This window comes from Malurus melanocephalus, unplaced genomic scaffold (genome assembly GCF_030028575.1).
Source record: "Malurus melanocephalus ecotype Western Australia unplaced genomic scaffold, MMel_1.1 scaffold_74, whole genome shotgun sequence".
Lineage (NCBI taxonomy): Eukaryota > Metazoa > Chordata > Aves > Passeriformes > Maluridae > Malurus > Malurus melanocephalus.
Window position 1 is genome coordinate 1,791,436 of NW_026623306.1, and position 12,082 is coordinate 1,803,517.

Sequence of the window (12,082 nt, forward strand, 5' to 3'; positions counted from 1 at the left end):
CCAAACTGGGAATATTTGAGGCACTTTGCTCTTGTCAGCGTTTTAGCTGGAATTTGACTGTGGAGGAATCCTAAGGAGAGCAAAGGCTGCGACCCTAGAAATTCATCCAGATGGCTGAGGCCCAGAAAAGGCATAATGGGAGCTGCTAAATATTTTGAATGTCTCATCAGAGTGATATTTCACTTGAAAATGCCAAATTGCTTAGGTCTTAATGACACTGAATATCCATAATGTTTTCTCACTTCAGCTGGACTGCAGATGGTAACAGCCTCTCTCTAACACACTTACTTTGGATTAATCTTGCTCTGTAAAATCTTACCCTGTACTTTACTCTAGAAATTAATGCTTGATGCTTTATGGTGCAGAATTTATTTGTTGGTTTGCTCYACACTTTCTTTCCTTACTAATATCGATATTATCAACTTACAGTGTATTTTGACATTTTGCTTCAGTAATATTCACACACTATGTCTCAAGGAGTTGAGAATATCATAGTTTGAGCAAGGTAAAATCAAAATGTATAATTTCATTTGATATTTTATAGCACTTAGTTTGTAACTATTCTTACAGTGCCTTCAGAATAAGAAGAAAGATGAAATTTGAAAAGACCTTTCATAGTTTAAAAAGATTTATGTCAAGAGATTTATGTTAAAAGGCAAAGATAATGTGTTATTTTAAAATCAGCTTACTAGTAGTATGAAGATTCACCTGTGGTTTTTCATCATGAAAATGCCAAGGAGCTAACTTGAAGTATTGAGAATTCCCAGATCCTCCTCCTTTTGAAAATTCTTTGTCTTTTATATTGTCTCTAAGGAAAAAGAAAGCCCAGTAGAAAACAAGAAATTGAGCAACATTGCACAAGTAATTAGGAAATAAATAGATTATAAAGAACTTTATTTCATTGCATAAGTAATTAGGAAATAAGTAGATTATAAAGAACTTTATTTCATTTTGGTTTTGCACTTCTGCAAGTGAAACAGTAAGTAAATAACCTGTTTCTTTATTATCAATATATGGAGTGTGTGGGTCTGACAGACCAAGGCATAAATGTATGAATAATACCTGTGATAATTATTAGAGGACATAAAGTTTTGCTGGGAATGAGCCCACTGTGAAACCACAAAATCAAGACTTCAGACTAAAATAACACAAGAAGGTCAAATGCACTTAGTCATTAGTTGCTGTTTCTGCACCACTTTCCCCTGACTTAATGCTTTTGCAGCACTTCTCCTCTGATTCAGTCTCCTCTATCCTGTGTGGGATGGGGTTTTTGTGGGGAGAGTATTACTTTAAACTGACACCTCCAGCAGCAGTTCCTACTTGTACTGATTTCCTTTTATAAATGTGTAACCTATTATRTCTGTCCAAGCCTGGCTGAGCTCCAAGTCACCCATTTCTCAGTAATGCAGGAAATTAAATCTAATGTCTAATAAGCATAGAGGCTTATGCAACCTTCATTCCCTGTAAAAAGTATTAAATAACATAATAATATTACCTTGTCTTTTGATAGCTAGAGAGTTGTGCACTCAGTTTTTATGTAAACCAAGCTGGCTCTGCTTTTGGGCTCAGGGAGTCTGGGTTTATCCATCCTATTTTGCAGACCTGCTGAATGTCACCTCAAAATTCTCTTCTTGTTGAAGGAGCCCCTGAAACTTTCATGTMAAGGGTTTGGTCCCTTTCTCCACTTCTCCCTGTAATAGGGCCCCCTTTGTCCCCACACAGGGGCTGTGTCCCCATGGTTTTATCCTGGGGGTGCTGCTGCTTTCTCGTTCATTCTCTCCCTCCCAGGATTTTCCCCAGCCTGAGCAGATTTCTGCCTGTTCCATCCTATTTTCTGATAATACCCACCACAGCCTTGTGTCAGTTAGTACAGCATTTAAAAATGCAGAAATCTGACTTTAAGCCACACAGGTTTGCTGCATAATTTCAGGGCTTTGTCCCCTGCATGTACCGGTTCAATAAGTGGATTTATACTGAATAATTTTAAACTGTTACAGCTCTGAAACTATTCCTCTCACTGCTGTAATACACAGAGTGACATAAGGTCACTGATGCTGTGGAAATTGGTTTTGCAGTTGATATGCTAATTCAGCAAGAAATCAGTTCTTGCAGAAAAGCAAAGAATTTTTTTAATCTAGTGCTATGCTACTGTGTTGGCTTTTAGGAAAGAGATAATTAAAATATCCAAGGGAGTTTGAAGTCTGCAGAGAAAATACCATTTTGGAGATTTAAGGTTATTTTTGCCTCACAGCTTATTAGCTTCTTTTCTGAAAGGATCAGCCACAGAAAGTATGTGATGGACACAAGTATAACATTTTCACGTGCCCAAAAAAATAAGAAATAAGATATTTTTATAAACTGAGTTCAGTATAAGAATAAACTTGGTTCAGTCTTTTCTGTGTCACTCACCCCATGTTTACAGTAACTGCTGCTGCAATTTTGTGGATGAAAACTTCCATGCAGATACATCCAGGGCCATTAATGAGGCTGCACYATGCAACTAATTACATAGTGGGGAACAAAATTACATTAATGGTGCCTAAGGAGAAAGAGAATCTCTGCATTCAGTGTGAGTAAGGCGTAGCCAATGCCTTTTTTCTTTTCCAAAACAAATAATTAAGTTAAATTGAAAGCAATAATCAATCTCTAAGAATAATCACTAAGAATTTGAAAGCCCTATTTTTTTTTTCAAACCATTGCACTTATACCAGGGAATTACCAAGCACAAAAAGTAAAATAACTGTAATATTTACTGTCGACATATACCAAAGGGGAAAAAAAACATACCAGCATAAACTGTCTCATCTTTTTGAGATGAAGAATAGACAAAATAAAATTTTGTTTCTAAGAAACAATTTTGGAAATATCTGTGTTGTAAAAATTGTAGTGTCATTGTCATACTGTATTGTATAATAAAGAAAAAAAGATTACATTTTGCTCTCTGTTCTTGCATAAAACAGGTACAATGCTGTTGTTTGCAGAGAAAGGACACCAGTTCCACCAAGAGTAGTGTCTTTTCTAGAGTAAAGGATGAACTTCACCGGAGATGAGTTGGCTTTCCTGGCTGCTCAGTATTCATTTTAGCAAGTCTGAGATTGGTCCAAGTATTCATCTTCTCCTGCACTTTATGCCGATAACATGTATGTAATTACTTACGGAACAGAGAGAAATAGAAAATACAATTCAATGTTTTATTTCATGCTCCCCAAGCTTACTCAGACAGGCACACCCAGAATGAAAATGTGCTGCACTCAACTTGGGGATCTTCTGTTATAAATTCTGGCTCTCCTGTGCTCTCCTGCTTTGCCCTTCCAGTAGATGGAGTGCTCATAAAAGGAACACCCTTTTACCTCAACTGCAAAAGGTTCTGGGAATCAAATGGCCAAGAGAGTGGAATTTAAATGTGTTTTTGTTTGGTTTGTGTTTCAGCGAGCATTTAAAAGATGCACCGGATTATCTTTGTCAGAGATTGTTTTTCTTTTGGCTTAGCTTGGCCACCAATCTCACTGTTGAGTTTACATTTTTGGAGTAGGACCCAAGGTTTTCTCCATGTGTTCGGTGTTWTGATTCTGACTTTGCAAGTCTTGTTGCTTGGGATAGGTGTAAAAGTCATGTCTGCTTGTATAGCAAGAACAGAACCGGGGTTTGGATGCTGTTTCTTATTCAATTGAGAAGGAACAAAAGTAGTTTTGAATGCTGCCCCTCATCCTGGCTGACAGGCAGAAGAATCGGTAAAAGCTTCAAAGAAAACTGAGCACTCAATGACGATATTTATTACACATTTTATTTCACAGGTGGATTTTGAGGGATCATTTTTTAAATGTAGTTATTTTACTCTGTTTTAGCAAACCATKTGTGACCACAGTTGTTTTTCCAAAATGCCTGTTTTAGTTGTTTTTGTTGCCACCAGCCCGGTTCTCACTCCAAGTAGTAACGTCCACAAGGTGGTGCCGCAGTTAAGAAGTTTGCAACAAATAAAGCAAAAGTAATTTGATCATTCTAGCTGCTTTTTGTAACTGACTAAAATATCTGTATCATTAGAGTTTACAATTATTTCATAAGCACAATATCACAGGTTTGCAAGCTTTTTTTTTTTTAAACCATTTGTGTGAGCAGAACATCTTTCTAGAAAAGATCAGACTAGCGAAAATAAAAGGCAGTAACAGGGAATGTAAGATGTCAAATGTGCCATCAAGTACAAAAAAGACAATAAAACTTCCAGGACAAAGTTGTTCGTGTGGAACTGAATGACTGCACTATTTTATGGCAGATTTGTACACCTTGGCTGTGTGGAGCTTCTTGTACCCCTGTCCTGCTCCCCTCAGTGACCTCTGCAATCCAGGTATGCATGCTAGCACAAGAAATACTCCYTGTGAGCTTCTGCAGTGGAGAAATAAGGTTTGAATCATTTATTCATCACATTATTTTGTACCAAAAACATAAAAAAAAAAGGAATAATTTAAAATACCATTCAGMCAAGTGCTGCACTGACTTGTCTGCAGCTAGAATTTCTCTTTGGTATGRTRRGCCTGTATCAGAAAGARAAAAATAACAGGGTTTGCATAATAYGTTTCCTCTAAATTGCTATATTRCTATTTTAAAACATACTAAAATTCTTCTGGTTTGTAAGACACTCAGTGGAAATTATAAATACTCACAAAAGACGGATTGTCCCCCAGTATAGAGCAGAATGAAAGTTGGAGGCTTATTTGAGTCCAACTCTAAAAGTTATCAAATAACACAACTGCCACCTCTTTTTTCTTTCTCCCCCAAGGATCATCACTATAAACTATATTTTAAATATTTACAGTATTTTAAAACTTTTTATTGATTTCAACATCTGTTTGGAAAAATCAGAATCTGAGAACTAGAAATACAAAGTCATAAACAGGTCAGCTAGATCTAATTTCTGAGTCACTGTCCAGTTAGCTTGTACTAACTGAATCATGACAGTGACATTGTCAGAGGATTCCTGGAAGATTGTTCTGAGTGTAAGGCTGAAATGTGTCTTGCAATTAAAATGGCCTATTTCTGGTTTAGTTTGRATTTTGCTTTTTCTTTGACTTCGCAAAATTAGTTTCAAAAGTGTTTATTTTTCAGATATTTTGCACAGAGAAAAAATGATGCTCTATTCCAAAGGGAGGGAATGACAGGTATGCATATTTTAGTAATTTAACAACTGAATTGAAAGCCTGAACATTTTTCCTTGCAATATTTGCAATGATTCCGTGTTCTTATTGGAAATACCATAAGTATTTTTAAAAATCACAAAACCATTTTTCTTCTTAGCCTGATTTTCTGGTTTCCCATTTAGGCAATCATGARCAAAACCTGCTAAATCTCACTGGGAGGAGGCAACTTACAGCACTGTGAGTTCGGAGTCAGTGAGAACACAGCTCAGAAATCCTCCTGCAGATGCACGGCGCTCACCGGAAACAATTGAGAATGGCAGTGGTATCCTGCAGGATGTGTGCGACATGCTCAGCTGGGGCTTGATTTACACAGGGCCACAYTATAGATTATACATTCTGGTAATTGTGGTATTGTTATTGCTGGGCTATATCTAAGCACAGGAAGTACATATAAGCACATTTGAAGTGATAACATCCACTCCTGTTTAAAAAGCAGTGTTTYATTTTGGTACGTAACGCAGCGTTTGCAAGGGAAAATAATTTCCTAATTAGTACTTAGCAAGACTTTTAGGGGAAAAGCTGATTCATTTTAAGAAGGCCACAACCAGCATTTACAAATACATCCACTCTCTAATTTTTTTTTTTTTTTTAGTGTGGACTCTAATCCAAGATCACGAAGGAGACAATGCATTGCCATCCGAAAACACAAGAAAGATCAAAATAAGTTTTCAGTGTGCCACCGAAACCACAGGGCTAGGTTTCTGTTAAGGAGAATGAGTAATACCATTCTAGCTGTGAAGGTTGCTGTGAGTGGGTAGTAATTCCATCTAACTGATAGGGCAAATTATGTATTCTRCAAGAAAATAAATTATCCCAACTAAAATCCTGCCCTATTTCTTCAGCTCAATCAGAAAGCCCACCCACCATACCCACTTAGCTGAAGTGCCTCTATGCTTGCTTGTCTAACATTAGGATTCAGGAACAGGTTCTCCATCCAACATCCCCAACCCAGCCTTGTTTAGGAGCAGTTGCCTCCAATCTTGATATGAAAAGAGGAATCTGTTCCTGCTGCTGCTCCCAGGATGTGGGATGTGRGTTCAGCTCTGGAGACTGTGAGTGTCGAGGCCTCTCTCCATCTCTCTTAACAGTGTAGGCTTCAGAGCTTTCTGTGCACCCAAGGAAATTGCTGATCAAGCCAGGGCTCTCCCAAGTTCCTTCTTGGAAGGGAAGATGGATCTGTCCACAAGAGGGATGCCACAGCCATTTCAGATTTTCTAGGCCAACCTATTCTCCCAGGACAACACATTGACAAAACACAGGTAGCGTATTGTGCACGCTGTGCCTATTTCTTACTGTGTTTTGCCAGGGAAAATAGATTAAAATTGGTATTAAGTTTACCACGTGTTCCTTCAATAATAGAAAATTACCAGGGAAGAGAAAATAAGAGAGATTTTGTTCTCTCAAAAGGCCCTCCAGCTCAATGATGGTTTTTTTCATTATGATGAAACATTCTTGCCTGCCTCAAYAAATGAGTAAAGTAACAGTGGAACTGAGAAACAAATTAGTACATAAAAAATGTSGACCCCTGGACCATACTGAATCTATATTCATATTTGTAATAGTGTAGCAGATCGATAATACAATTCGATCCTGATGTCATAACGTATACATTGATTTGTTGAAATTGTGGTTGTGAGTGAGGTTCTAAATAGACACTGCATTATCTAATAGAGGACTGACCCACTGACAGATCTAATAGTGAAGTGATAAACTCATATATAAAGTAGCCCAAAGCCTAATGATTTGTTTCAGTTTCATGAAAAACTTTTGTCTTCTGTTTGTATTATTTAACATTAAGAATATATTTTTCTTTATAAATTTATAAATGTTTGTGCTGACAGTCAAACTAACATTAAACAGAAATATAGTTTTTCCAGATATCATACTAASAAATTTTTGAAATTATAGTGTTGCTGATGTCTCCTAATATTAATATGCCTTTGCATTGGAGTAGACTCATYATAATCTTCTTTTGGAAGTGTTGCCCTTTAAGAAAGCTTTGATTTACAAAATATTGCTAAAAGATGTTTTATTTTAATTAAGGTCTTCACTGTTTTTCTGAATAGGAATCTCTGTCTCTCGTTTTAGCTTATAATACCCTGTTTAACAAAGGAGTAGCTTCAATGAGAGTACTTAGTCAAGTTTTCACAGTTGGTTGCTGGGATCAAAAAGCTGTAAAAACAAAGATCAGGTGAAGATCCCTTCTTGAAACATAGGAGGATATGAGCCTCTATTTTTATTTCTAGTTAATAAATCTGCTTATTAAATAGACAGTAACAACTTTAATTAAATGTATTTATATTTTWGTGTGTCACTGGAGTTGAACAGCACACCTACATGGCTGCAGCGTGTGTGAATCTTCCTGCAATACATTCAGGTTTCGGCTTTCATTAGGCAGTAAAACCTGCTGCCTGCAAATGTATCACACAACTTGAAAAGGAGACTCCAATTTCACATGGAAAATGTATTTAATCCCTCTTAAATGACATTGAAATCATCGTGCCCTTAATTGTGAGGGTGGAAATGAAAATACCAGGCCATAGGATTTGCAATGAGCTTGAGACATCCAGAGGAAATTCTGTAAATTGCTTTAGTCTCTTTATTTTGCCCTGCCTGAAATGTGTCTGATTTTTGTTTGAGTTATAAGAGCAATTGTCAGTAGAAATGTCTGTGTTTCAATGGAAGTGCCCTAACAAACTTTCTGGTCTCACTTGAGCAGTGCAACAGAACCCCCAAAACAGCTGAGATGTCTTTAGGTCTTAAATATTTGGTTTAAATATTCTATTAAATACTCTAAAAGGTAAGAGTTTCCTAATCATCAAAAGGCTGAGARTTTAAAGATCAGACTGAGCCGTGCCTCCTGCATTTATTTCTCCAATAAATCTGTCAGGACACTGACCAGSTGGGCTGCCAGATGTGCTCCTCCACATTTTGGGTAAGTAATCACTTGGGCCTGGGATCTACTGTACGAGCCATGCCTGAACCCATTTGCATTTATTTTAGGTGACACACTAAAGTGGTCAGCATAAGCTTAGAAGACTTTATCCAGCCYTTTGACAGCATGCCAGAATAAATTCCTTGGGATTCAGGGTCTAAGGTTTCATTTCAGTTAATTGTCAGGATGATGAATATTATTTATTCCACTCTAAGACTCATTTTAATCTAAAACATGGTCAGATAGGGCCAATGCAGGCAAAAGGATATTTCTTCCTACATAGAAGCCCATCTAGATATAATCCAGTTTGCTCTCCTGTCTCTAAATTTGTTCTGCAAGGGTGACAGGAAAGGAGACTGCAGCTGGCCTAGGATTCCCTTGCATTTGAACCTGATGTAAGGAGGCAAATCTATTTTCCCACCAAATAAAATTATGATAGACAACAATATTATGAACTGAAACTCCTCAAAGTTGTTAAATTCTGTCCAGTTTGGAAAAGGAGCTTTATCAGGCAGATCCTCAGCAASGCAATGGAGCCCAGTGGGCAGAGTGCTGGGCAGGGATTGAGAAATCTGGGTTCTCTTCCAAATTCTCCTGACTTTTACACGACCTTGAGCTGTCACTTCTCTGTGCTGCAGTTTCACAGTCTGTATGAGCAGGATAATAATCCTCCACAAAGATTTTAGAGTTGCTGAAGGGAGGATCTGTATGAACACAACACTTCTTGCACCAGCCTGAGCGAGATGCAGCTGTGGTTAAAGGTGGCTGGGATTTGATCAATTCCTCACGTATTCCGGAAAATCTGGGAAATTTTGGTTGTTAGACTCCTTCCTTTCAGTTGTTTGTCAAAACACATTTTCGTGCTAAAGGTCTTTCGTATCTTTCAGATTACAAAATATCTCCAGAAAATTTCATTTTATTTAGTTTTGCTTTAATACTCACAGTTCATACTCCTGTTACTGAGAGCTGCAAAGTGCCTCTCAGGATCATACAAATGATAACATGGTTAATGTGTCTTTGACCTAAAAAAGAAAAGAGTTCTGCAATATTATAATTAACATATGGGAGCAAATTATCTGTTAGTTTATAAGATACTTCAATTTGGCTTTTAGTTTGAAAAATTCTTCCTGAAACTACTATTTTTTTCAAATGATATCTTGATTTTMCAGATTTTGTATTAATATACAACAAGCTCTGTGCACAAAAAAGAACAGTCTACTTTCAAAACTGCTGAATGGTTTGACCTCAAGGGCATAGAAACTGTTGACTCATTGTTTTTACTGCATATAATATTAGTCCTTTGTCACATCCAGGGAATGACATCATCTTCTTCATTGTTAGCAGCAGGTTTGAATAACAGAAAAAGTGCAGCTTTAGTTGTCTGCTCTGTTTGTTCTTAATAAATGAATGGCTATCTGGTACCAAGAATCAGATTAGGGTTTTTTGAGTAACATTTAGAACAAGTTTGTGCCCAGACCCTGCAAAGAACTTTGCTCCTGGCCACCATCTGCAGGGCAGTCGAGCTGGCAGGAGCACGGAGCCTCCACAGGGAACATCACTGATGGTTCTGGCTGCTCCAAAGTGATAAGAGGAGGCAGGAAAGCAGAGATTAAGCACAGAATGAAACAGATCTGTTCTTCAAGGTCAACTTGGTAAAAGGCATCCCTGCACTTCTGTGAATCATGCTTCTCTGGAATCTAAAATTATGGAAAGTAATTAWCTGAAAAGAAGTCATCTCTAGGACATACAAACAAAATGGGAACTGTTTATCTTCCAAATGCACCAGGATAAGTATTTCATCCATTCCAAATTTTTATTCAAGTCTATTAGCCTTCTACTCCCTGCACCTAAAGTATCTGTGTCCTAGTCTCAAAGGGTAATTCCCTSTCAGAAGAATTTGGTCATACCTGCTTCATGGAAGAAGGATACATCAYTGTAGAGAGTGATCAGGCTGGTGGGAGTCTCCTTTGAGGTAATAGACCACCTACTTCTATGACAAAGATAATTTTAAGTGTTGGTTCCTGAACAATAAATATCCCCAGTGAAACAGAGTTTACTCAGGGAGAGATTCCTTGAGAGTCTGATAAAGTGCCAGATCCTAATCTGTCTGCATTACCCACTGCCTTTAAGTTTTCCCAGAAATATGTGATTATCTAACTATAAAATTATACCTTGGTGGTTCCAAAAATATTTATGCTGAAGATAAGTTCCTGTGTTGAGCAAATGAATCAAATATACTTTGAAAAGCTAAAATCCATACAGCTGTGAGAGAAACACCCTGGCAGGAGGCTGGGAAAGCTGGAGGAAATGGGATAARGAATCCAGGATTGCTCAATCACAGAGGTCCACATTCCAAGAGTGGACTCAGGCAAGGGCTACACATATTGGAAATGGTTCTAGAATACCTGAGCTAAAAAAGAAAAAAACAAGAAAAAAGTTTTACGTGCTGTAAAAGATCAAATTCAGACCGGTTGACTTGGAAGCAAAAGAGATCTCCTGTACTGACCTATTCTCAACAGAATTACCTGCACAAATGCAGATAGAGGGACCTGCCTTGCATGTAAATGGCTCAGGTTGGAGCAGGTGCATCCATCCCAATTCCTATCCCAAACTCACATCCCAATTTTCACACTTATCTGCTATGACAAGTAAGAAATGTTACACTTTTTTCTTTAAGTTTCATATATTTTTGCCACATGAAGCCTTTTCTTGGTCTTGTTCTGGTCCAGAGTTCATCTTGAATCAAGATTTCCAGAAGGTCTCAAAGTAGCACGAATTTTGGTGAGGCCAAATCACTTGATTTTCCCTTACCCTGTTTAGAAGAGGCTTACTTGGACAAAAGCAATAATGCCAGCCATTTCCCTTCATCCTTTAAAATTACTGGCCACCTCTAAAGAACTTGGCCTCTCTTTTGTGTCACTTTTTGACAACTCATTTGAGTTAAACAGGTCGCYGTGGCCAAATTAAATGCTTGGGAAATGGACCATACAATTAATTTGCAATAGTAAGTTGTCTCAGCATCATTTCTCTTCCTCTCAAGGGGAATGCTGGCTCAAGCAAAAGAAAAGATTAACGTAATAAAAATATTCTAAAGACATCCTGTTAATTGTCCAAAGCTCAGATGGTATTGTCTGTTCTTCTGTTGTGCATAGCCAGCAAACAGTGTAAAATCCAGAATTCCTTCCCACCATGAAAGCAGAGCTTCAGTGCTACAGGATAATCCCTGCCTTTCTGGAAAGCAGATGAAAATGTGGTGTGGCAGAGCTTTGCTTTGGGTTTCAGAGGTGAGCTCAAATTTGCCCCATTTATGAATATAATTATAGGATTTGTTAATATAGGCACATCAGTGACTTTAATTGGGAGAATAAAGGTTAGGGGAGAAAAAGGAAAATTGCAAGCAAAGTAAGAGTAAATTTTGGAGAAAAAAAAGTGTTGGTTTTTTTTTTTTTTTTCTCTGAATAGGCAAATGAAGTCTCCCATGTTTGTTTGGGGACAAAAAACCCTTGAGGATTTAAATTCAGCCAAACWGAAACTTTCATTTACAAATACATTTGCAATGTTGACCTTGAATATCACATTAAGTGACAGCAAATCTCACAGGAAAAGAAGTTAATAYAGCAAATAAAAGAAATATTCACAAGTGACTGAGTGAAGCAAAGCTTGCAGAAGAGTGAAATTAAATAAGAGGCTGTAATTCTCTGTTTGCTCTAAAATGTCCTTTCCTCAACAAGGACAAAGTCTGATTTTTGCTGATAGGAAAATAGTCATAAAATATGTAAGAAAACACAGAATGTTGTTTGCTTCAGTTCCTGTAAACTAATCGGGCTGGATGATGAGTCTTCCTGTAAGTGGGAGCACTGCTGAATACTATGCATGAACCCTGTTCCTCCCCTCATGAACAGCTCGAGCTTTGCCTATGTATCAGTGCAGAAAAATAAGTATTGACTTATTCACA

The 12,082-nt window shown here is 37.5% G+C and overlaps 1 long non-coding RNA gene across 1 annotated transcript; it reads left to right on the forward strand.

Moving 5' to 3' along the window:
- The first annotated feature begins 4,095 nt into the window (after window positions 1-4,095).
- On the forward strand, window positions 4,096-5,776 carry LOC130574076 (uncharacterized). Its single transcript, XR_008965382.1, has 3 exons — window positions 4,096-4,342; window positions 5,101-5,153; window positions 5,315-5,776. It is a non-coding gene; the product is annotated as an uncharacterized LOC130574076 (long non-coding RNA).
- The last annotated feature ends 6,306 nt before the right edge of the window (window positions 5,777-12,082 follow it).